The sequence below is a fragment of the Astatotilapia calliptera genome, chromosome 12, assembly GCF_900246225.1.
Source record: "Astatotilapia calliptera chromosome 12, fAstCal1.2, whole genome shotgun sequence".
In the NCBI taxonomy this organism is placed as follows: domain Eukaryota; kingdom Metazoa; phylum Chordata; class Actinopteri; order Cichliformes; family Cichlidae; genus Astatotilapia; species Astatotilapia calliptera.
The window spans coordinates 11,103,014-11,130,438 of NC_039313.1; the positions used below are offsets into that span (position 1 = coordinate 11,103,014).

Sequence of the window (27,425 nt, forward strand, 5' to 3'; positions counted from 1 at the left end):
AAAAGGCTGCATAACTACTACATGCAAAAACAAAAATAGTTTAACAACAACAACGTAGCATAAACAATGCCATTACAGTCCAATCTGCTACCTTGCGCTGTTCATACTGCACCATGTCTCCTCCATTATACGTTTTTAAAAAATCATTGGGATGAAAAATGCCAAAAACAATCATCAATTTACTATTTGAAAGAAAGTGGATTTAGCCTACAGCCTCTGTTTCAAAAGAATTGAATTAACTAAAACTTCTGATATTACATTTCTGAGCCAATTTAATCACTGCTGTACAAGGGGAAGAGAGAGCGAGAAAGGAAAGACAAAAGCAAGTAATTGGAAAAACCTATATCTTTCTGGAGGATTTTCTACAGCAAGCACAGCTTTTCTGCCTCTTCAACACGCTCTGTGTAGGACAACACAACAATCCTGTCTAAAACCTTGCTCTGTTTATCACCCTCACTGAGGCTACTGCTCAAGTTTATTTCCAGGGGTTGTAGAAAGAGAACCAATTAAGTTTAACAACAGCCCAATTTCTGTAAAAATCTGTGTTCAATTCAACAATGCCATGCATAGCAGGAAGGTAAAAGTACATCTAAATTGTGTTTTTGGGTCTTTTTTCAAGCACACTAACATCCTGACTTGCAAAAGCCAATGTAAGCTTGTTAAATAACCTTGCTGCATTAAAGACTTTAATTTTACTTCTCATTTATTTGGACTAGTAATATTTTTTTTAACTAACATGCTGAAAAAGCTCATTTAAAATTTATAGAACATCAGATAATGACAAGCTTAATGAGAGCTAGATTTCTGCCTTCCAAGCTTCCAGGCAAGTAATGACGTAAAATGACGCATAGCTAGTGATTGAATCGGTTATGAACATCGGTGTTAATACAATAAAAATCACTTTAATTTACTTTGATTCCAATAATGCTTTGCAATTCAGAACTACGTCAGTGGCTTTATTTAATTCGGATGCTTTAGTACCACATTAATCAACACAACCTTGTGTTGGTTATAAAAGTGATATTGTAGTTGCTACAAAATGTGTGACAAGAGAGTCATTTTGTGACTGATTCCTGTGCTCCTTAGACTGTAAGGACTCTAAGAATTAGACTGGAAGGAATAATTCTCAATGTCATATCTGCATGGGGGTGGACAATCCTACGTGGAACATCTTAAAATATAATGCAATACAGAAATATTACCGCCCCTACAGTTTTAATATCTGCCTTTATTCCTTTTAAGGGTCCCATGGCTTTATTCGTGCTTTCTTGTCTTTTATGACTTATCCCATTCAAATTACTCTTCTGCGTGACACTGAGAAGACCACAGCATACAATTAACGTCATTTTCACAATCACCAAATTACTTAGTGTGCTCATGCCCACAGAACCAACTGCATTTGTTGTGTCTGTCCTCTCATTAAGATGTTTATCTCCTGCCTGTTTCTGAATTCACTCCAAGACTTTGCCTATATTTTGATGTAAACAGCAGGAAAAGTCACTCCAAAGAACTGCTACAAAATGTAATTATGGTGCACAAAAGCACAAAGATAAGCAAACCATTTACTGGCTTTGTTTGTTCTTTTTTTTCTTTCGGTTGTGCTTCCTCATCTAAAAAAGGCAATGATAAGCATTCTTAACCTGCCAGCACAGGCTTTGGAACAAAATAACTGTGCTATCCATCTATCAGTCCACCCAACTATTCATTTTCTCCTGCTTATCCAGGTCCAGGCCATGGGAGCGGCAGGTCCTTCTGCCCAGCCTCTACCTGCAGCTTTTGTTTTGAGCTCAGGGCAGAAATGATACGCAATCTCTCCAGCATAATCCCACAGTGGGGCATCCAAGAAGCAAGTTGATTCAGTACCACAACTGTGGCTGCTTTAAATGTTTACTACTGTTGTGGAAGTTTTCCATTAAATAAAGCCTGCAGACGAGCGGTGAGGGGTAGCTAACATCCTTTAATTAAAACACACGAAGAACAGGCAACCAAGCTTGTGGAGAGCCTACATGACCGCGGGGCAGACGGTCAGCAGAGTCTTCCTGAGCCTAGCATGGCTCTCAGTTAAATACCTTCTTCAGGAACAAAAAGCAGTACACAGCTGTTTCACACCTTAAGGTTCACACTCCCTTGCTACCTACCAGAGTCCTCAAAGAGACAAAAGACTCTTCCTGTGGAGTTGTCTGCTTCCCCCAACTTCCTTACTACACCCCCACCATTTGTCTTAATGTATGAGTGTGAGACTTGTTAAAATCCAGTGGCACCAAGGCATTAAACAATAAAATAATGTGATTAATACATAAGTAAAAGAAATTCCTATACACTACTCACCCGATCCATAAAGGTGAGCAGTGGTATCCTGCAGAAGAAGTCGTTTGACTGCTTATACCCAAAAGCATAAGGATAATCTACTCCTGCATTCCATATACAAATAGTCATAACTGATGTCAAATGTGAACAATGTTTTACATGTTAATTAAAAAGAGTTAAAATAACATAGACAATGTTTAAAAATCAAAGTACACAGTCACCAATCCATTAAAAAAAGGTAAAAGTCATAAAATAAAAGACAAATGGCAAAATGTATTTAGAGTAACAATTTATACATGGAAAGCTACATTTCATATCACCGACAGTGATTTGAATAAAGTCTAAGGAAAACTAGCCTTTCACTCTACTGTAGCTTGATTAGAGGAAAGAAAGCCCTACGCTGGAAAAAACGCATAAAAAAAGACGAAAAACAGCCACTGGGGTTGGACATGACACACAGCAATATGTCATTAGCGCACTTAAACAAGTATCCACTAAAGCATGCACACATGCTAACAAAAAGTTGAGAGCCCTGTAGAGCAGCTGATTAATGTCATGGGAATGCAGCAAAAATGTCCACAAAAGGATAACATGTCAACGTGAGGGCAGCAAATAATGCTAATTGTCAGTGAAAGAATGTAAACAACAGTAACTGGGCCACATTACATGCAGAATGAAAAATTAGGTGGTTTTGTAATAATCCAGCTTCTGCGGGCTAGTGGAGTGCTGCTCTTTTATCCAGCTACAAATGAGGACCAGTGTATGTTAGAGTATGTTTCATCTTAGGTACAATTAAGGTTAAAAACTGTTAGAGAAACACATCTTTACATTGAACTAGCCTGTAAGGACATGTGGCGACTAAGATTATAAGATATTCAAGTCAATGCTAGTTTCAGCAATTCTGGGTATTCATCTGTGAAAAATACATCCGTGTCCCTTACCACGTTGGATGGGCTCAGACACCTAGAATATCAGGGGCAAGATTCCCCTGCTAGGACTTTCCAAGGTAACTTGAGCCTAAATGAGGGGCTTGACACGCATCCGTGATGTGCAAAAGCATATCTGATCCCTTAAGTCCAGTGTGTTTGATTTTTATACCCTGGCCCGCTTTAAGGGTCGGGCTCAGGCAGAATTCAGCTGGACTGTGTCAGCTGCCTCCATGCAGCCCACTGAAAACTGAGAGAAATCATGACCATGTTTGTGCGATGCAGGATGGTGGCCAGTCAAAACACAAACAGTCACTTTGTGATGAAGAGTGGCTCTGTGTGTGTGTGTGTGTGTGTGTGTGTGTGTGTGCGTGCGTGCGTGTGTGTCCAATCCAGCCTATACACCCACCATGACAAGTGTAATTGCATGTGGAGTCTTACTGTAGCTGCTAATTGAATTCACAATAAGAGGGAATTTACTTGTATGACCTTTTGGACACTTTCACCTTTCTCTGAAGAACAACAGAAACTTTGGTATCTAAAGGGATGCACAATACTATCAAATAGAACAATTAAGACGCCTGTTAAGTGTTCAAAATGTGCCTGGTCTGTTTTAATTTTATTGTTGTTTACAAAATCCTACTATCTGTCGTCATTCAAAAAATCCTTAAGACTAAAAACACTCTGCAATGATTAGGCCCTATTTAGGATTTAGGGAAGCATTGTAATTGAACATTGAACACTGGCACGGTTCAATTCTGTGTGTTCTTCTGAAAGGATAATCAGTTTTAACACATTAATATCTGCACGTGTGTGGAGCTGACTCGAACAAAAACAGGTGTTGCACCTTCACTGTGTGTGTGTGTGTGTGTGTGTGTGTGTGTGTGTGTGTGTGTGTGTGTGTTTTGTAAACCTGGCTGATGCAGACTTTGTGTTGGAGGGCCACTTCTGCTTACGGCTAGTTTGTTTGGAACAGAACTTAATTTGGAGGCAACTCCATGGGAGCACAAAAACAGAGTTACAGTGTGCAGGGGCTGGACTGGAAGTGGGCCAGGGAGAGAGAGACTTAGAAAGCCCCTTTCTGTGGAATAAAACAGGGAAAGCAAAAAAGACAAACTGAAGCCTAGTGTGCTAATCATTATGTCAGTCCAGGCCAATGGACTCTTGGGGAGGAAGGACAAATGTTTTCTGGTGCGATACACAGAAAAGCGTCTAGTTCGAGTACGGGTGTGACTCCAAAGACAACTTTTATAGCATCACAAACTCCAGTTACCTCACCAAGGATGGAAGTATCACCCGGTGAACAGGAAAAACTATGTGGAGCCATCTTTGTGTGGGTCCACCATCTACAGAGACCATCATCTTCTGTGGACTATATTGTTCCACTGGGGGACTTGAGGATGTGATTACGAATAATTGCCTGGCTGATCTGAGAGATTGTCAGTTATTGAACCTCTATGCTAATTACAGTTTTTCCATATTGCTACCCTGCCACATCAATAGACGGCAAGTTCAGTGTGTTGTCTTCTGCACTGCTCTTTTCTGCCTCTTCGACAGGTAAGGTGTTTAGGTGTTTAAGGGATGGAGGCAACGGGAGCTTAGCCATGATCTGAGGAGATCACAGCTCTTGGAAATGCTTCAGTATCCCCCCCAGAAGAGCTGGAGGCAATGATGAGGAAAAAGTAAGATCTGGGCAGCTCTATACCCACAATCCAGATGCAGTTAACCAGTATAAATGAATGGTAAATAATGGTAAATGGCCTGTATTTATATAGCGCTTTACTAGTCCCTAAGGACCCCAAAGCGCTTTACATATCCAGTCATCCACCCATTCACACACACATTCACACACTGGTGATGGCAAGCTACATTGTAGCCACAGCCACCCTGGGGCGCACTGACAGAGGCGAGGCTGCCTGACACTGGCGCCACCGGGCCCTCTGACCACCACCAGTAGGCAACGGGTGAAGTGTCTTGCCCAAGGACACAACGACCGAGACTGTCCAAGCCGGGGCTCGAACCGGCAACCTTCCGATTACAAGTAGGGCTGCCACGATTAGTCGACTAGTCACGATTACGTCGACTATCAAAATCGTCGACGACTGATTTAATAGTCGACGCGTCATTTGAAGCTTTGTAAGATCCCAAAAGCAGGAATAAGTAGCAGGATTTAAGAGTGTAATAACGGACTGAAACAGAAGATGGCAGCACTGCATGTACAAGGATGCCAGCTGCCGTTAAACCCCGAAGAAGAAGAAACTGTGTCCCAGAATTCATAGCGCGGCCCAGCGCAGTTGTCAACAATGGCGGCAGCTAGTTAGTTTTAATATTACTCTTATTATTCTTTCTGGGTCACAAAATAAACGTTTAACATATTTTCAGGCGAGAATGTAGCTGTGTAAACCTCAAATATCTGCTCAGTTTATCAAGACACCACATATTTTCAAAAGCGCTCCGACGTTTTCGGAGGCGTCTGTTACCCACTAGCTCGATAGCTAGCCGGGGGCCATGAGAGCACCGGACTCCCGGCAGATCGTTTTCAAACCCACCGCCCTACTCAGGTTAAACATATACAAGTCACTTAGATAACTTAAAAATGTTATTGTTTGGCTTTTTTCAGTATTTTATTTGTTCCTGAGTAAATCGGCTGAGTTTATTAAACTCCACCGAAACAATCTGCACATTTAATTAGAATTCAATTAACTATCATCTTGTCTTTATTTTTAGTTACCACAGACCTTAAACACTTAAAGCTGTAAGCTAATGATAGTTATATAAGAGCAGATGCTGCTAGTGCAATAAGCTGTACTTTTACGTTCAATGGATGATGATCTGATTAGTCGACTAATCGCAAAAATAATCTGTGACTAGTCGACTATCAAAATAATCGTTTGTGGCAGCCCTAATTACAAGGCGACCTCCCAACTCTTGAGCCACGATCGCCCCCTGAAGTATAAAATGGATAGGCATATCAGTGCAAATTCACTCTAATATACAGCCTTAAAGAATAATCTCAATTAGTCAGGGAACCCTAATGAGGCAGAATGAAGACAGTTATGAGAAAGAGTATAGAAACTACAACACAAATACTTTCGAGAACACTGAATGAAAAGCCAACCCACAGGAATCTTAATTACATAAAAATAATAACAAATTTGCTTCCCCAAACACCAAATCCGATAAACCGTTCTTAATGACAGGCCTGTTCTCTCAGATCAAGCCAAACAGTTTATCACTGATAAAGGTAAACATCCAAGCAAATGCACCCCAACTCCCAGGTGACTGGCATAGTGACAGAAGGGGGAGAGGTTGAGAAGAGTTTCACAGAAATGGGGAGTGAGAGAGAAGAAAATCAACAAATTGATAAATGGGGGAAAAAAGTGGTGTTAGAGGAGGACAGTGAAATTGAAATACAAACAGGAATGAGACATTACAAAAACATCACAAGAGTGTTAATTTGGTAGAGGTATGAAGCTGCTCATGCACTATTAAAAAGCAGACTCCTGCAGGGATATTGAAACAAATAAACACTCCACAACCCTCTCCACATCATGCAGATGTGATGGTCCTGCAGGCACTACAATGTGAAGTGGCATAAACAATGCACAAACAAAGCTCCACAAAGGACTTTGGTACACAGAGGCCAACGGTATGGAAATGAATTTACGTCAGCAAGTCCTTGATGCACAACTGATTGTGCTCATATCAAATGCACTCTGAGACAGCTTCTGAGAGCCAGCTAAGAGTCTAAAAACAAATGTACTTCAAATGTAAGCAACTCCACTCCACATAAAAAGTAATGCGTTACATATTACTTGATACTTTTGTAAAAGTAAAGCATTACCTTAATTACTCCCAGGGAAAAGTAATTTGCTGTACTTGTTTTTGAATTACTTTCACATTACTCAATAACATGCCCTGAAATGCACTGTCACGTAATTACCACTTAACAATATTAAACTTAGGCTACAGTCCCACACACTGGTACGAATTCCTATCCTAACAAGGGCACACATTGAATCTTTCAATGTCCAAGTATAGCAACCAAGCCAACAACAAGGTTGAAACCAGCTCAAAAAGATCTTCACTGTGAATACTGGTTATTCTACTGGGGAACCATGTTTGGGTAGAAATGAATTCTATGATGCTACGAGACGGTATCTGCTCATCACTGCTTTTGTTACTACCAAAGATCAGGCTCTGACTGCCCAGCTGGTTAGCATGTATTCAGCTTGACATCACTCTAACTTCATGCTAGCTGTGTGTAGCAAGAACAAAAGGGACATTTTTCATTTCTACTTGCCCGTCAGACAGATAACTGAATAAACGTATTAAACTGAAGTAACACAACTGTAATGTGATTACTGAATTTAGTACAGTTACATTACCATGTTGCAGAAAAATTTAATGTGACTGTAGAAAGCATTCAATTTATGTCCATCAAAGTCCACTGCAAGCAAGGCAGGAGTCATGGAGAAAATAAAAAAAAAAATAATTACAATGTCCTTGCTAAATCTACTGAAACATTGTCTTGCAGTTCTTTATACAGCAAATTGTATTTATTTTATTTTATACATGCTGTAACAGTGACCTTTTTTTTTTTTTTTTCTTTTTTTTTTTTGGCCTGTCCCGTTTGGCTCTTTTGCCCTCAGAATTGTTGTCTAAAGGCAAAGAAAGATGCCCAACGGATTTACTTTACCAAACTGACCATCCCAGCCTTGCCGTAATGGTCCATTTGATTCACCTTTTATTGTTTATTTTATTTTCACTTACTGAATACGGGACAGACTTGACTGGGGGAAAGAAGGGGAGAAAGAAAGAGGGAAAGAGAAACAGCTGAGAAGAGGGACGGGGGAGAAGGGCAAAAGACAAAAACCAACAGAACGGGCAGAGGAAAAAAAATGCATATATCAATCACCTGGATCACCTGCTGAGAAAGAAAAAAGAAAGCAAGCAGAAGAGAACAAGAGTAATAGAATAAACAACATCACAATGATATATGGGAATATGACAGTAAATACTAAATGTTAAACATTATTGTGCAGCACATAAGATCAACAGAACACAGTGTGCTTTGAGGTAGGAGCCAAAAAGGGTGTAGTTTGTGGGTGTGATCACCCGTGTGTACACCTGTGAGCATGGACGCGCTTGTTTTTTGTTTTTTAAAAGGTTCCTTCATGTAATAATCTGCTAGAGGGTGTGGGGGGGGGGCCACAGCCCCGTCCTCCAGGGCATGAAGCAGGTGTGGAGGAGATCAAAACTCCAGACATCCAGAGGCCCCCAGAACACAAGAGACCAAGGAAGACCAACAGAGGGGCAGCTGCGCCACTGTCCCGGAAAGAGCTGAGGAGAGTCCCAGATGAGGGCTCACTCAGCAGCCGCGGAGCAGAAGCCAGGGGGAGTTGCAGTGACGCGCCCGTGAGCTCCGCCGGCAGCCAGCTGCGCCTGAGTGACCAAGCCCCAGGCCGAGAGGCCGGGGGCACCCCACCTCCAAAGTGGCCCGAGCGAGCCCCAGGCTCCAGGCCCCGATAAGCGGCCGCCAAGGAGTGAGCCGGTGTGTACCTGGACGCCCACCCCCGGACACAAAGAACCACCAACGCACCGATGTCTGAGGGGGTCCGCCACTGGCAGGGGAAGTGGTGGTAGGGGGAGATAGGCCTCCAAACCTTGGAGGGCCTGAGATGTCCCCAGAGAGGTGGCGCCTTACACCCAACCTGACATATAGACACGGACATACAGGCACACACAGATACAAACATCCATTCCCACCCTCATGCTCTCATATGCACTTACTCCACACTCAACCAACGTGGAGACAGACATAAAGAGACGTTGTACACACGATCACACTCCCCAAGCGTACTCTACAAACCGGGTCTAGGTGCCCCCGCCCCTGGAGGGGGGAACTGCACCCAGACCCAGGTGGTGTTTCCCTTTTCCCTGCGGTGGGGGGAGGCAGACCGCCCCGACTCCGCAGCAGCAGGAAGGCTCCACACTCCAGACCGCAGTCGGACGGCCAACTCCTCCTCCTAGCCCCCCTGCTCCAGCAGGTCGCAGAGAACGGGGGTGAGAGAAGACTCCAAACCTCCCTCCACCCGCTCATTGAAATGTTGATGCATGTGTGTTCTAAGGTGCATTTAAAACCCAGGAGGGCATGGAGCTACCTGCCAGAGAGCAGCAGGTAAGCGCATGGTCCCTCCTGCTAGCCCTCAATGTCTACGTGTATTTAAAATTGAGAGGTGGGCAACGATGCCAGGGGTGGGGTGTACACCCTGATGGTACTTTGGACTCCGTGTATCGTGCCCACCCCCAAGATCCTATATGTATGTGTAATGAGAGTGTGAGTAGTGTGAATGTCTAAGTTGTGGGATAAAATTGAGGCAGAGGCAGCCAGAAGGGGACAGAGGGGGGGGTAGCCTCCTCTGCACCCTGGTGACATACCCCTACTCCAAGGCCCTGCATGTGTGGGTGGTTTTGGAGCAGGAAGAGGGAGGCAGCTGGAGATGGGGAGGGAAGGAAGGGAGGGGCAAGTGACCCCTCCCTGGGGCCAGCTCCCCCGCTGACCCCAGTAGGCACCCCCACACTCCGCGACCCGCCAGGGAAAGGGGGCCCAGGCCCATCCAGACCGGGACCCAGTGCAGCAGCGCCGCCCGGCCCCCACAGAGCCACCCAACCCCACCACAGAGAAAACTGCACCCACCCCACCATCCACTCATCTTCCAGACTACATAAGACAATAAACACCCAGGCTGAGATCTTCCTCCACCTCTCCTGTATCTCCCCCTCCTGCAGAGGGAGCTCCTGAGGAGAGGAAAGCTCCTGCAAGATGTGACAATCTCCCCCACCAGTTGAAGAGCCCCCCAGGTGGCTCGATGCACCGGCGGCACCCTGCATCCTGCTGGAACAGTGACCTTTTTAAATCAGTTGTTTAGCCTCATGCTGCAAAACTGACGTTGCTATGTGCCGGTGGTTTCCCTTTGATCTTTTCTGTGTTTTTTTTCCTCTCTACATACTTTTTATGAATCAGTAAACCTCACAGTGCTAACTACATTATTTATAGGCTCCAACAAATTGCAATACAGTTCAAGGCACTGGCAGAACAATCAAAATGTGTTCTAGTTTACCTAGAACCTTTACTGGCTTTAATAATATAATAAGTGAAATAAACACACACCAAAAAATGGATATGGATATAAATGAACTGCTATCTCCCCCCTGGTTTAGTGCTTATACATTGCAATTTTCCTGAGGATCAGGCCCTGACTGTCATTTGCACTTATGCACCAAACATTCAGCACTCAAGGTACCCAACTTTATTTGAGCCATCTGGGGACTCTCAAAGCTCGTGAAACCCGAAGGGGCATGACTGGAGAAACAGCTGAGCTGAGCTGAAACCAGGTGGTGGCTTCTGTGATTATCATAAATTGCTCATATCTGATAATACTTTCAAACATAACGTTGCAAGTTCACTTGGCACCTGAAGACCTCAAGCCTCGGGTTCATCGTTGACCCTGTAATTATGATCATCTGATCTGTAGATCACTACCTTTGGGTGAGCTAGAAAAGGCATCAGGGGAAGTTGCTGGAAAGGCCTGGCTGGACTACATGCACTGTGCGGGTGTATTGGGAGCATCTGGCAGCAGCTCAGTCTAGGACACAGGTGTCGAACTCCAGGCCTTGAGGACCAGTGTCCTGCAGGTTTTAGACATGTCCTTGATCCAACACAGCTGATTTAACTGGCTAAATGACCTCCTCAACGTGTCTTGAAGTTCTCCAGAAGCCTGGTAATGAACTAATCATTTGATTCAAGTGTGTTATTTCCAGGGAGTCATCTAAAACCTGCAGGACACCAGCTGTCGAGTCCTGGAGTTTGACATCCCTGGTCTAGGAGATAATCAACTTCCAGCGCACTGCTGAAGTGGCTATACAGAGTTATGGATTTAAGCTTGATGTCCATCACTGTAGCAACTCCTGAACCAAATTGTGGACACCAGAGATGTAGATAGCCATTAAGTCCTATTGAACTTGCTTAGTTTGTGGAACTTGAGAGGCAGCAAAGTTCAGAAGTCTCAATACTTCTTTTTGCAGATGATGTGACTCTATTGATTAAGCAGAGTGTGGAGCTGCTAGTATCAGAATTACCCTCTCTGGGTCTTAAAGTGTGGCTTTAAGCCAGAAAAGGAGAAGTCCCAAGGTTAAACTCACCTATGGCCCGGAGCTGTGGGTAGTGATCCAAAGAATTAGATTCAGGATACAAACAGCAGTAATGGACTTTCTCTGAACTGCGTCTGTTCTCAGTCTTAGAGATAGGGTGAAGTAAAGCTGCTACTCCTCGGTGGTGAAATGTTTCTCGTTATGTCCAACTAGGAAGAGGCTCTCTCAAGTACCATCACTGCTAATGAGAGTCTGGTCCCTGCCTATGACCGAACAGCAAACTTCAATGTTAAGTTCTCTTTTGCCTACAAAAGATATTTAGGATATTTGTGTGTGTGACAGAATTACATATTATTTATTACCATCAAGACTTACCGATGCATTTTTTTCCTTTTGAATAATATGATCAATCTAGAACACTCTCAGTAACTGTTTTTGTAATTTGGGTTTTTCCCCCCTCCATCCTAATCCCCACACATGACCTAGTAAAGTAAGAAACTGAAGCAAAAGTTTTGTTCTTTTTTTTTTTTTTTTCTTTTTTTTTTTAATTTAAAAGAGCCCTTTATACCACCAGCATGAGTTCAGATGAAAAGTTGTTTACAAGTTTGGCCAGAACGAGGGATGGCTGATCGCACGTGGTGGAAGTGGTGGTTTGGGTGTTAAGATAAAAAGATACTTATAGATACATTTACACCCACAAGGCTGTAGATGCCCACCCTCTGTCTCCTGGCAAGAAAAAGTGTGACACGATGCGCAGTTAAGGGAGAGAATACCGGCTTTGTGTGAGAGCATATGCTTCAGGAGAGCACAAAACACGGACAAAAGTAAAAAGAGATCAACAGTATTAAAAGCCTCCCTCAAGCCTATTCCTGTGGCTCAGAAGTCAGTGACATCTCAGGAGAAATAAGAGACGGTATGAGGTTAGTTTGTCAGTTGACTGGAGACAAAAATGGACAGAAGTACAATAAGCTCCGTAAGAATATTTAGAAGTGTTAGAGACTGAAGAGCCAGGGACTTGAGATTTAATAACAATTTTAAGAAAAGAAAAATTGAGACATGAGTAGTACTTCGAGGGCTGTTATTAATTTCCAATAATTATTTGTCTGCTGTAGATATGACTACTACTAATGACATACTTTAAAATATGAAAATGTAAAAATAAGAAATATGTTTACAAAATAATAATTGTTAATTTAATTTTCCATTTAACAAACTTGTGCATAACTTTATCCTCTCATTATTGTTTCTTTCCTCAAACACAAATATTATTAGAAGAATGAGACTGATATTAACATTTCCAAAGTATATAAGAATTCAGCTATGTGGTCTAAAACATCAACTGGCTTTTCTGTGACAACGTGATGTCTGTGATGTCTAAAACGTAGTAGCACTGTGTAACAGTCTGTGCTACATAGGGGAAGCTGTCAAGGAGTAGCACTGTTTGTACTGACTGATTTGTTAAAACTTGTTTTATAAAAGCTTTGTTTTGTTTTATTTTGTTAGTTTGCATTTTCAGTTTTTAAATATTGTTTTTAATCTGTTTAATTTCAGTAGTTTGATTAGTATTCAGTGTAAAAGTATCAATACTTGTACACAATACTTATTGTGTTGACCAAATTGACAAAAGACCGAAACTAAAGACATCTCTTAAGTATGTCTCTCTTTTTAGTTTTACAAAGACATAATATAGTTTACTTTTTACTTTAGTAACCAAAAATCTGATATAACTTCAATTTTAGTAACTATGAAAATCCTGCTCTGATATGTGTAAGGAAGTCAGGCTTACCCTTGTGCAAACATACAGATGTAAGCTAAGATGAAACACTGCTCTTCCAATATAATCCCCAGAGCTGGTTTGCTTGTCTCAGTTTAGTTTTGGTACGTTTGAACCTTGGTTCTTATTTTCATAATAATAGCAAGCTGTACGTTTTAATTAGTTTCAAAAATCTCTGTCAGAACATGGTATGAAATGTTTAGGTGGAAACTAGCGAGCTAACTTCCTGTTAACTTCTAACTCCGTTAAATTTAATAAATTCTGTTTTCATGGATGCCTGGATGTTAAATTGTTACACCTGGTAAAGCAGCAACGCTGATGATTTTATTAAAGATGGAAGAATTTAGACCGTTTTTAACTCTCGGTGTTCATTTGACATTGGGACCTGAAGTGGATGGAGTTTTGGACCCAGATTACTCTGCGAAGCTCCTCACTATGGCAGCCGTAATGCTCTGACAATCAATCAAGTCAGTAAGCACAACCAGAATTCATACATAAGGCACACTCTCGTTTTTTGAGAAAATTAAAGGATTTTAAGTGTGCCTTATAGTGTGGAAAATACGTTATACAGAAGAAAAGAATATATCATGATATATATCGTTACCGCACATGCTTCAAATTATACCGCAATATGGATTTTAGGCCATATTGCCCAGCCCTAGCTCTTAGGCACATACATCACAGGCCTCTCAGGTTGGCCCAAATGGTAAGAGGCCCTGGGGCAGAAACACTAGAGATTAGATATTTTTGTTGTCCGAGGGAGCATTTAAGGATCCCGCAGCAGGAGTTGGAAAACAATCCCGAGAGAGACATCTGCACTAACTCGCTTAGCTGCACTCCTACTATGACATGCTGTGAAAAAGCAGAGCAGAATGGAGAGATGGATCGAGTTTCACAACACTTCTAAAACTCAAATGCAAATCAAATAGGCTATATTCTCGCCCAGGTCCAGAATGGTGATTTGTCTTTATATCGCTCCAGTGCCAGTGACTCTGAGCGGACGCACAAATATTTAACAAGTCTGTTACCAACACCTTCCCCATGTTTATTATTCCGGTCATTTATTTTTCTTACTCTTGACATCTTTTTTTTTCATCTTTGTGTTACAAATGATTGATCTCAGGCTGAACAGAACTTAGCACACTCACTAACCACACTTCCAAAAATAAAGCATTAAAAAAAAATCTATCCATCTATCTTCTTAACTGCCTTTTCAGTTCAGGGTCACAGGAGGGCTGTAATCTATCCTAGAAGCAAGGTACAACCTGGACTGTTAAAACTGAAAGACAGACAACCATTCACACCAACAGGCAAGTTTAGTCACCAATTAACCTAACATGTATGTGTTTGGACTATAGGAGGAAGCCAGAGTACCAAGAAAAAACCTACACAGGCACAGGGAGAACATGCAAGCTCTACAGACAAAGACTCCAGCCAGCTTGTGGATTAGACACCAAGACGTTCTTGTTGTGAGGAGACGGAGATAACTGCTGCACCTCTGTAGTGCTGTGCAGAGCAACACATAAACACGAGATACAACTTGTTAAATTAAAAAAAAAAGTTTGTGTCCTTTTCTTTAAAAAAAAAAAAATCCTAAGACTTGAGCCATATTCATGCTCTTTTGTAGCACTACTGCATTTAAAATAGGAGTAGACATGCACAGGCTTTGAGATGCAAAGATAAATTTTGAATGTATCATAGTGTTTACCGAGTATGGCTGGCCAATTTTGTTTTGCTATAAAATATGTATGAGGGGTGTCAAAAAGTTGCAAAACTTTCTTTTTTTACAAAGACATCTTTTCTATATGATAACAATTTATTTTTGATCAGAGAACTTTCATTTATTTTAAATTCCTCTCGAAACACCACATTCAAAGTTCAAACAACATTTCTTTTTGCCACTGTTAACAAAAATACTTGTAATAGTGACCACAACTTCCTGTTGCTATGGTCACTTTTAACATGGCAACTAAGTTACCTATTCAGAACAGTTTCAGATCACTGACCAAGACATTAACATCTCAAAGACAGCTGACCCTCCAGAGCAACAAATTTCCCACGTGTGGGACTAATAAAGGTTATCTTATTTACTGGAAGTGACTTAAAACAATGGACTCAAATGTGCCAACATATTCATAAGACTATGATGGCAAAGACAGAATCTGTCCTACCTTAAGCTGAAGCGGCAACAGGGTTTGTCAGGTGAAGACCACTGGAGAATGGACGCTCAGCGCTGTCTTGAAAGAATCAAAAATACTTGTTAGGACCATTAAGTAAGATGAGATCAAATTTAAAAAAATATCAACAAATATGACACAAAGTCTTGGTACTGTCAAATTATCACTACAAAATATGTTTCTTAGCGACATGAGCCAGAAAGAAAAGCTTTAACTTTACCCATAATTAAGTGACACCAAGACTGAGTTAGTGAAGAGATAAGGTTAAAATGAATTTTCTAGACAGGACAGCACTACATCACTTATTCATACATTTTTCCATAGCATAGCTATGCACTGCTGACCAAGACCTTGAGATCAACCCCGAAGGCACCCCCAAAGCTACCTACAGAACTGTCCTTGGGTGCATAAAGAAATCCTTTAACATTACATTTCAAACAATACATGCATGCGCATGGGCGTCTGTGTGTAGGCAGGTGTGCAAAGCAGGTCATGCCACGCACAGGCTTCTTTTATGGCTGTGTAAACTGAATGTGGCACATCTCCCCTTCCAGCAAGGAACAGTTGTCACCCCAACGATGAAATGAGAGCAAAGGAGAAAGCCTTCAAGGAATGAAAGCGTGGCATCTTCACTGTGATTAGGTATTCACTAACAGACAAGTCAAATCAGTGGTAATAGGAAGACATCAATGCAGTGAGTGAAGACAAATGAGACAGGAGAGGGATAAGATGTGAGAGGAAGAGAAATCCTCTGACTAAGAGCTCAATTGATTGCAGTGAACGAACACTATATTCTTTTTACCATGATATATGCAAACTGTATACAGCTGGACATTACTGTTTTAATGAAGGTAATCCAATTCATTACCAACTGTCGCTGAACAGCCCTGTACACATGCAGCCACTTGAAATGTGGATCAGCTCATGTAAGATGACACACATATAGGCTTCCCTCACGTAGTCCCAGTCAGAGGGTGAAAACTGTCTCACTTTATTTTTTTTCATTTTTCCTTTACCCTAATATGCATAGCAAGAAGGCTGCAAGTAGTATTCTTCTAAAATCAATTAAAGTTTTATGTTTGTCTGGATATTCGTGCAGAAAACACTTGTGATTCCATTTCCAAATGACTAAATTTAGTCTTAAATGCTCATAATAAGCCAGACAGCTGCAGATGCATCTGCCAGTTTATTTAATAATGTAAAATTATTAAAGATGGTATGTCAAAAGCACTGCCAAGTCTGCTGAAGTAATCCATATTCTATCTAAATGCGCATTTTATTATCTCTTTTGATTATGTCCTTGGGTGGCTGTAGCTCAGGCGGTAGAGCAGGTCATCTGCTGATCGGAAGATTGGTGGTTCGATTCCTGGCTTCCCCCAGTCTGCATGCCAAATATCCTTGGGCAAGATATTAACCCCAAATTGCTCTCCGATGCATCCATCGGAGTATGAATGTGTGTGAATGTTACTTAGAAAGCACCTAGAACAATGTGCTTGTGCGAATGGGTGTGAATGGGTGAATGCACAAGTTGTGTAAAGCGCTTTGAGTGCTCAGAAGAGTAGAAAAGCGCTATATAAGAACCAGTCCATTTACCATTTTATAGTTTGAGATAGAATATGACATCAAATCTGTGACCAAATCTAACTTTGATCACAGCATTGTTTATCACTTTTAAAAATTCCCATGAAGTCACCTTTTCAGAAAAATTAATTTTTAGTTTATCAACCTGAGCCAAGCCGTATCGTGATATCGTTTAGTTTGTCAATCAGTAGAGAAACGTGCAATCTGATGCAGACAGCATAAAAATCAAATTCTTATTATAAAATATTTTGAAAAACTACTGAAAGTTACGGGGCCTCTTCAGATACTAATCTTCACTGCAGAGTAAAATTGAAGTTCTGCAACAGAAAGGAGTATATTGTTGCACTGATGTCAGATTTTTATTGAACGAGTCTCTAAGAGTACGAATGTTATTTATCTACTATCCTCCAATAGGTTTTTTTTTTCTTCTTCTTTCTTCAGACAGTGGGTACAACAATAATAATAATATTAACAGTAATGGTAATAAGTTCAGGTGGAACATCACATCAACTGATTGCTATTGGCATGCTAATATAGTGCTGAGACTACAGTTACGATATCAATACGTCTGCCTGTTTGCGCTCATCCCACACAATCTTATTTAAAACCATACAGAAATATGATGAATGGTTAGAAATCCTTCCTGCAAGTATTGTATTTCTGAGGCTAATATTTTGTTCAATCTGGTAATACCACTGTACCCTGTCATGTGTCAGCATTTTTGAAAAACAATCTCCTTAAAAAAGCAGCAGCACAGGCCATCGGGGAGGAAGCTTATCACAGGGATTTATGCTCCCAGTAATTCTGCACACACGAAGTAAATGTATATCTACAGATTTATGGGACTGAGTCCTGCAGGAGTCTCCAGCCAGAGAGCGGGACTATCTTTCCACTAAACAAATCCAAAAAGAAAATCCATGCAAGAATAAACTGCAATTATATGTGCTATAAATATAATAATTTCACATAACATTAAATCATAATGAGAATAACTTTCACTATCATTTGGGGTTAGCAGTAGCCATATAATAAAGGCACACTGTGCTTCTAGAGCGGACGTTTTTTTTTTTTTTATATTCCAGCATTTTCAAAGCTCTGTACACCCACATACATGTAGGTGAGCTCAGTTACTTTGATTAACCTCGGCTGGATCTCAAAGGCAAGTAATGCTCTGACTGCATAGATACCTGACCTGGACAGAGGAGGCTGTGATAGCTCTCTGTATAATGATGCTGAATTTAGTCGAGTTTATAGTAATTAAGCTGTTCTAGAAGCAAACCTAATGTCCACTGTTTATCAGTTGATTGGTGCTCTGATAATTGAACTCTTACTTAAAGAGACGCCCTAAGGTTTAATCTTGGCTCTGTATTTGTGTGTCCTTGTACTGAATTTGATCGTTTTTGTGTGCAAGTTTAACTAACTCTAAAGTTTGAATCTGCACTGCTTATTCATTGTGTGTCGGAGTGGGTGTGTAGCAGCAGTAGATTAGGGAATGTCTCAACATATCCTCTTAATTGAGATAAAATTATCATATTTAAAACTTAAGTCTTACCATTAATTATGTCTTATTTGAACAGTCTAGTAGGAACAGGGTTTGGTAGACACGTTGAATCTGCACTGGAGGAAGAATTAATGAAGTTAGTATAGAAAAACTGACTGGAGAGAAAGAGTCTTAAATAATATCAGCAGTTACTGAAGTTGCTCTACTTAATCATAAGTTGGTGGGACAGCCGTGAATTATTTTGATTTGATTATTGTTATTTAAATTTATTCTTATTTATTTGCTTTATTTGTTTATCTGACAGCTTTATTTGTGGGTTGGTAGTTTGCAGTTACAATATTATTTGTAAATAAGTTCATCAAGTAATGTCTACTTAAAGTGGCTTAACCAAACTCTGTTTCTTTGTCAGCCCAGTTGCAGTGCTGAAAAAACACTGGGGGTTGTTCCCAGTAACATGTCCTAGCTTTTTTTTAATGGAGCAGCAAATTTTCCTTTCCCCACTCCATTTTCTCTCCAGCTTATGAATCATTTGCTTCAAGGTGTACGTTTATGAGTTATACTAGGAAGCCAAACCTATATGATTTGTTTCTTTCTCAGAGAAGCCCACAAGCCAGCATCATACACAAAGAGGAGCTAACACTATTAACAAGATAATGAACCTCTATGGGAGTTTTGGTAGCTGCACACGGCAGAACATAACAAAGGAATAAATTAAATGTTGTTCCACTTTCAGAAAGACGTATTTTGTCTGCTGTACACCATGACAGAATTCTTTCCATGGTTAAGAGAAAAAAAAAATCATAATATTTTACCCTCTCAAGGACACTCTCAAGAAGTCAGGGTCTACAATCAAGAGACATCTTCATAAATGTAAATACAGAGAGTTTACAAAAAGGTGCAAACTGCTGGACTCACTCAAGAACAGGACACTATCTTGGACACTTTCCAAATGAAATAATTCACACAGACAAAAAGATAGGCGGAAAGAAGCCAGCAAAAAAGCCATCACTGAGTGCTGGCCCCAGAGCAACCGACCCACGAACACCTTGTTCAGACACACTGTTAAAAATCTACATGCTTATGAACAGCTGACATATGCAATAACACTTCAAAAAGAGGTGGGAGAGAAAAGGTGGGAGAAATGGCTGTTATTTAGCCCACAAAAGCTAAGCTAATCGTACGAGGTGGAAGAAGTCGTTTTTCTTTTATGGACAATTTTGTTTTATTTTGAATCTTACCCCATAACCGTATGTACTATTATTTGTTGCCCGAGATTCACAGAATTTACAGAAAATGCACTATTGTGGGATATATATTGTTATCAGGATGATATGTCTTATATTGGGATATGAGATTTTGGTCATATCGCACAGCCATAACCCAAGAGATTCTCAGGACAAAGCAATGGGGTGCTCTTCAGTATGGCCAACTCAGACACCTGAGCTCAAACTAATATAGCAGCTTCTCAGTCATGAAATACAAAACTAAAAGCAAAAGGACTTCCAAAGAAGAACCAACTGAAAGCAGCTGCAGTAAAAGCCCTCGAGTTAAAGCTGAATGTCCGCATCTCAATCTCATATTGACGGATTTAAAATCCACTGAGGTTGTGTACAGCAGCAAAATTAAAGAAATTGTGTCTTTGTTCAACAAAATATGGATATACCGTAACTGCCAATGTTGTTGTGGTCCTGGGTGTCTGTAACACACTTATTGTTTTTCAGTTCTTATATTTTCCAGTTTTAATTTTTACCTTCTTCTCTCCTATCTTTAGTTACTCCTCATTTCCTTTGAAGGTTAATGTTCTCTTCCATCCAGAATTAATGTTATTTCCTGCTTTGCTGCACCCTCAATACATTTACCTTCGTCTAACTCTTTGCACCTGTATGTCTTTCAAGCCTTAGTCCAGTCACCCCAAATGGTGGATATATAGCCTCATCTTTTTCTTTGCTTTTAAGTTCCATGTGTCTTTTCTGCCCTTTTTGTGGGTTCCTGTTTTTGTTTACTTGCCCGTTGAAACTCAGTGCTCCGTTTTTTTTGGCATCAGCAATGAACATTGCATGAACCAACAGCCTTTGAGTCCTGTACTTGGGCACTCTCTCCAACATTATCCCAACAGACTTGTTAAACCGATCATAAAGAACATTTCTGAATATCTACTTCTTGCTGGCTTGTCAAACTTGTCTTCACATGATTATTGACAAAGATTTTTAGTGGAGCTTTGTGATCTGGTTCAAATTTTTGTAATGAATAAAACAGACCGCTTTTGGAGACAAAATATATTTGTCACTGCTAGTTCTTAAATTCTGCATCACTTCCATCATATCACTACTACTAACATGCACTTTGTTTGCTTCAACACTGAGATTATGTCACTACTTGAGAGTTAGTGCAGATAATTGGGGTCATTTTCAAAATCATTATGTTAAAATAATTACTGAAATTTCATGTAATGATGGGGCTAAAACATAGAAAACTAAGCGTATGATTTTATAACATTTTCTAGGTGGTTCCAGTTTATGAATTTGCCATCACAAAGAAAATAATTTACACAAGATCTAAATTATGACTTAAACCTAATAATATTTTAATTATTGATTAGTCAGTGGTTGTAGTTCAATTTAACCTGATAGCCAGTGTGGTTTCCTCACCTCTTCTTCAGGGCTGCAGTGCCAAACTCACAGTCTGTGTCTATTTTGACATAAACACGGCACAGCTGTAAACACCCTGAAGGCAGTGAATTACAGCAGCTAAATTGCACAACACCTGTGGAAAATCCAGGGTTATCAGATTTTTTTTTTTTTTTTAAATCACCACCGTGTGAAGAGATGTGCAGTTTTTTTCTCTGCAAACCAAGGGATGAAAATGTTATCATTATTGCTAAAAAGCATCAAGGGCTGAATTTGCCCAGCCATAAATCTTGTACTAAACCAGCAACTGTGTATAATGTGAAAAGGCTCAGCAGCTGGTTAAAAGCAGCAAATGAAAATACTCCGAAGAAGTTATCACAAGAAAGAAAGAAAGAAAGAAAGAAAGAAAGAAAGAAAGAAAGGTGAAATGTCTGGTGAAACTGGCTGAAAGCCGAAGTATCACAGACTATGATCTGTGCCGACTTTGTTAACTTGTTTAATATTTCAGAGCCTCCTTTACGTGTAGGCTCTGACTAAAGCACAATGTTGTTGTTTTTTTTATGATTAAACTACAGCCACATAATAGCCAAGGCAGAATGTCAGAAAAAAGTGCATAGGCCTTTTCTTAAATGTGGTAATAATATCAATAATCACTTTTACAAAATTTACAAAACTTGCAGTATTAAAAAAAATGCCTAAATACATCAAATGAAAGAGAAAGAAGAAATGAATGCAAAACTTTTATAAATATCTCTGCGGCGCCCATCTGAATGTGTCTCACCCTGTCCATAGCACTCGCCTCTGTCACACCAGTCCTCTGTACATCCATGAACCTCCTCTGATATCTTCGTATTTTTCCCCTGCCTGGTAGCTCCGTATTCAACATCCTTTGTCAAGTATATCCACTATCCTTCCTCTACTCATGTCCAAACCATCTCAACCTTGTCTCTCTAACTTTGTCTTCAAACTCCTCGATCGGAGGTGTCCCTCTGATGCACTTCTAATCCTGTCATGCTGGTCACTCCTGGTGAAAATCTTAGCATCTTCACCTCTTCCACCTCCAGCACTGCCTGCTGTCTTTTTGTCAGCATCACTATCTCCAAACCATATATCATAGCAAGTCTCGCTAACCATATTACTTGCTGTAGCCTCTATTTCAGTATTTTTATGAGTGCCCAGTTAATTAACCTAATCCAAATATTTGATGTACTGCAATATAATCTGTTTAAATGGATCCAAAATGCTGACATTTAAAATATTTGAATTAAAAAAACACTTTGTTTTCCTACTGCTTAGACACCAACAGAAAAAAAGCATTTACAGTTGTGAATTCAACTGTATTTTAGATATTTATTTGGCCTTGTGGGCTTTTGCCATTTCTACTTTAAATGCAGCATATACCAAAAAATTAAAAATAAAAATCTTACTAGAGGGTGAAAAAGATGTGATTATTATTTAAACATTAACCAGCACTGTCAGCAAAAACAAAAAAAATGGGCAAAATCATTTATCCCAGCATAACAACACCTGTAAACACTGCAAAGCACTTGAGATACATACTTCTTCTAAGAAAGTCTTTTGGCTACCCAGGGCAATTAACAGTAATCAAAACGCTATCCCTAGATTTACAGCAGACTGAGCAGGCTCGTTAGCTGTTAGCTAACTTGGCCTTACCGACTGAGCAGATAAAGATGACTGGGCTCGTGATTCACCATATGCAGCCCGTTTCTGATATTTACCATCCCAAAACAAACACAGCAGCCCCTGGAGTGTTTTATCTTTACAGCTGCAGAGCAAAAAAGTGCCAATTAAATAAGCTTTGGGCAAATATCAAAAGTCCTGTGGATCAACTTGTTCTCACATCTGCTCACCTGCCTCATGAAGTGCTCCACAGCACCTGTGCACAGATAGCTCAGAAGCTAGCAGCCCCGCGTGCGCAATCAATGAACATCACAGCATCTGTTTTTTTCTGAGGTAAGCGTTTAAAATCCACAACAGTGTGCTTAAAAAATAACTCACCGGAGTTTTTAACACGTTTCCTGTATCCACAAAAACCCCACTCCCCTCCAAAAATACAGCAAAATCGAGACCGTAGAAAAATTAACTGAGCTTTTAAGAAAAGTGCAGCTGGTCTAACTCACGTTCAAAGATGTCTACCGGAAATGGAATAGTGTAATCTCCTTGCTGTTTGTGACAATGTTATATACCTGCAATATAATAATATTGGAATAGATTCAACAAGGTGTTGGAAACGATCCTTTATACATTATCTTTATAATGTATAATAATTTATATTTCAGAAGCAGCGGTAGTTTTATTATCACATACACATATACATAAATACAGGTGGTTTATACTATGCAACAAACTTCTTATTTCTAATTGAATAAAATTCGGTTTTATAAATTATATAAAATTCTCTCATTCAACAAGATAAAATTAAATACATAAATAAAATAAGTATCCCAAAAATTTGGGGAGAAAGTAAAAAGCAATAAATATGCAATAAATGAAAAGAATGCAACTTGTGGGGATAGGTTAATTGGATAATCCAAATTGCCACTAGGTGTGAATGTGAGTGTGAATGTGGGTGTGAATGGTTGTCTGTCCCTATGTGTTAGCCCTGCGACAGACTGGCGACCTGTCCAGGGTGTACCCTGCCTCTCGCCCTATGACAGCTGGGATAGGCTCCAGCACCCCCCGCGACCCTGAAAAGGATAAGCGGAAGCGAATGGATGGATGGATGGATGGATGGATGGATGGATGAAAAGAATTAAAGAGACCTGGGGCTTTTATTCATTAGTTAATTTTTATGTTGTATTTATACTTTTTCATTATGCAGCTTTATTTTGAACATGTTAAAATAATAAAAAAATGTTTAAAAAAACCCACAAACAATCAAGCAAAACATAACAAAAACAGAATATTAATAATTAAGATAAGATAAGATAAGATAAGATAAAACTTTATTAATCCCTCGGGTGGGTTCCTCTGGGAAATTCGGTTTCCAAAAGCACAGCACCGACAGAAGTTACTTAATTAATAACCGTTTTCAAATCAGAGCTGTACTGATGAGAGTGATAGCAGATAATAATAATACTAATAATAATAATAATAATAAGAAGAAGAAGAAGAAGAAGAAGAAGAAGAAGAAGAAGAAGGAAGGGAACAGAAAAAGGAAGAAAGGTGATTTAGGTGACTTTCAATGTGAGACAATTGTTGGTGCCAGAGGAGTTTTCTAAGTATTTCAGAATGCTGATGTACTGCAGGAATGTCAAACATGAGGCCCGGGGCCCCGGCAAAGACTTTTATGTGGCTCATCAGACATCTTCAGAAAATGTGAACATTTAGACTTTTAACTGTATTTTAATGTGTTTTTACAGATTTTCCTGCCCCTATGGCCATTCATATTATACCATAATTGAATGTTAGATAAACAATTTAATGGCAGAACAGTCCCTATAACCCCTGTTAGCCTCCTGTTACCTACCAGAACACTGGCTAGTAGAAAGAAGAGTTTTACTGCTCTACACAACTTAAGATTAAAGTCTAGGATTTACTGAGTGGCTGGAAAAAGAAAATATCCAGTGAGCAGTTGATGCCCGAGGTCAGTTACTACCTCAACATCTCAATGTTAGTGTAAACAACATGAAAGCATTTGAGCCATCCTGTCTATCAACACTTCAGGCTGCTGGTGGTGGTTTAATGGTAAGAAGGACATTTTCCTGGCATATTTTGGGCCCCCTTAAACATGCACGGTTTAAATGCCAACATCTACTATCTACATGAGTATTGTTGTTGATCATGTCTATGACCACAGCCTACGCATCTTCTGATGGCCACTTCCAGCAGGATAACACATCATGTCACAAAAACTGTACCCAACCACCCTTTACAATCACCAGATCCCAAACCCAACAGATCACCTATGGGATGTGGTTGGATCTCTCTCCAGAAATTCCAGAGTTTCCAGCAGCTTTTCAAATCTGTGCCATGGATGCAAAAGGGGTCCAACCCATTACAAGTATGGTGTAAAATGGCTGGCTAGTGTGTATACCTGTGTGCATGTGAAAGACACTGAGTGTGCTGTCATATTATTCATTATTTTTATTATTCCAGTTAACCAATTCTCAACAAATATTAGTCCAACTACACCTGATTTGTGTTTAAACCTAATGCAGGCCAGAGTCTTTCCAAGTTCTGCAGCCTCTGTGATCTGGCTGCTTCAAAAAAGCAGATTATCATGGCAATGCAGATAAACTGTACACCATATACGAGAGAGGTCAAAAGAAGGAAAGGTCAAGTCAGATAAAAAATTTTCAGTGTTCACTTATCTCAAGTATTGCCAAAGCTAAGGAGCCAAACCAACATAAAAATAAAGAACTGCCAATATGAAATGCAATAGATTTTATCTTGGCTGAATGGTAATCATTGAGACTCTCAGTGAGTGCTGTAGTGTTTTACTGAGCCAGTTTTAACAGATGGGGAAATGAAGAGCTGCACACTTGATTGTGCGTGTAACACCAAGCACTCAGTGCATCTCAAACCTCTTTTTGATCCATCTTTTGAGGAAATACTTATTTTCTAGACATCTGGGGGGAAATTTTTCTCCATTGTATCTAGGCACAGAAGTATTGATGCAGGACTGATGGATTTGCTATTCTTCCAAGGTAATTTCACTGATTAGTTCACCTCTCCAGGTGAAGCCATGTAAATCAGTGAAATCACCTGGAGTGAGCCCCAAAGGTCCAAAGTCATGCCTATTTCATATGTGACATAAAAATCCAATGCTGGTAATGAAAGAAAACATGCTGGATAGGAGCTTCTCCTGAAGAGTCTTTCAGATGAGGCACAGGTGTTTCCTTTCCTTCTCCATCTTAAAAGCCTCAACGGGACAGTACACAACATACCATAGCCCTCACAAACATAATTAAAGAAACGCCAGCCGAATGGATGCATCAGAGCATAATAAATCACAATATGTGGGATGACTTTCCTTTTTTTCCTGCTTAAAGTTTGTTGTTTGGTTCCTTCTTTAAGCAGCCTTAATTAATTTTATGTTCTCTTGAGGGCAGCAGAATAACATATGGCACACTGTTATCTTCTGTTATCTATGTAGTTAGGTGAAATGTAAGTTTATTCATCTAACAGATGCACAGCAACATTAGCATTTATTTGGAGCCGTCCTCTCTTGTTGTTTGATGAATAAAGCTCAATACTCACTCATCATTGTACTTTGTCATTCTGTTTATTAGCGCAGTGCAAGCTGTGTATAACAGATCCAGAGCTTTGTTTAAACCACCTGCTCGCTGCTACTAGAAACAAAGTTGGTGTAAAGAGACAAGAAAAACAAAACTCTGAGTTAAAACAGGGGAAAAGCTCCAAGGACAGGAGGTACAACGCAGTGTTGGTTTGTAATTCTCCCTTAGATTTATCACTACAACTGAGGCCTTTCACATTAAAGAGCCATTTGATCCATTATAATATATGCTTGTTACGACCCCCTCTGCTAGGCGACAGGAGGGGAGAAACATACACAAGCCCTCTCACGAAATCTGAGTTAATAAAGGGTTTTATTACAAACATTAAACCAAAAACCGACGGGGCTGTTCAACAGACCACCGGGGAAACAATTAATACACAATGAAAAGAACAGGCAAGAGTAAAAGCTAAGGGTTAAACAAAGAGCAACAGGTTTAACAAACAAGCTTCACATGCACCGCAGCCAAGGAAGACACTGCATGTTCACTTCAGAGCAGCAGTTCACCATAGTGTGAAGGCTCTTCAACCTTTTATACTCCCAGGTGCAGACAATCAGCCAGTCAATTGGTCATGGAGTGGTCATGGGATCTCCAGGCAGCCAATCGTCCACGAGGTCTGGCATGCTGTGATCTGCATAAAAGAAGGCTGGCACAGGACTCCCAGCAGCCAGTCATCTACGAGTCCTGGCACACTTAGATTTGCATAAGCACAAAAGGGTAGTCTCACTCTCTCCAAGGCCCAGGGCCGTAACAATGCTAAACTGCCACTTTATTAGGCATACAGTACTTTGTGAGCAACAGGTCGTCGCCATTTTTGACTTTACAACTGCTTTAAGTCTTCATAGCACAGATTCCCAGAGAAGCATTTCTTGTTTTTGATCACTGTGAAGTGCATGTCATGTGATTCACATCAGTTTTACATTACATTTACTGAGCCCTTATTGTGGATGGAGACATTTGTCTTCCTGGAAGCAAAGACAGATCAGGACAGAAATGTTTGATCATGGCATAAAGACGATCACTCAGAACAACTCTGTATTGATTTCTAGTCACCCTTCTCTTGAAAAACACCAGTAGACCCAACCTGCCTCCGGATCCCCTCTTTGGATTACTCAGA

The 27,425-nt window shown here is 40.3% G+C and overlaps 1 protein-coding gene across 9 annotated transcripts in view; it reads right to left on the reverse strand.

Annotated features, from left to right (window-relative positions):
* gpat2 (glycerol-3-phosphate acyltransferase 2, mitochondrial) overlaps positions 1-23,201 on the reverse strand; it is a 184,977-nt gene extending 161,776 nt beyond the window's left edge. For 4 of the 9 annotated variants that reach the window (XM_026187665.1, XM_026187664.1, XM_026187655.1 and 1 more), the window contains exons 1-2: positions 23,067-23,201; positions 15,333-15,398 (exon numbers count right to left, since the gene is read on the reverse strand). The gene's annotated coding sequence lies outside the window, so the exon portion shown is untranslated. Of the gene's footprint in view, positions 1-15,332; positions 15,399-22,721; positions 22,773-22,918; positions 22,997-23,066 lie in introns of those variants that run through there. The other 5 variants (XM_026187658.1, XM_026187661.1, XM_026187659.1 and 2 more) reach the window with 5 other exon arrangements.
* Positions 23,202-27,425: the final 4,224 nt, after the last annotated feature.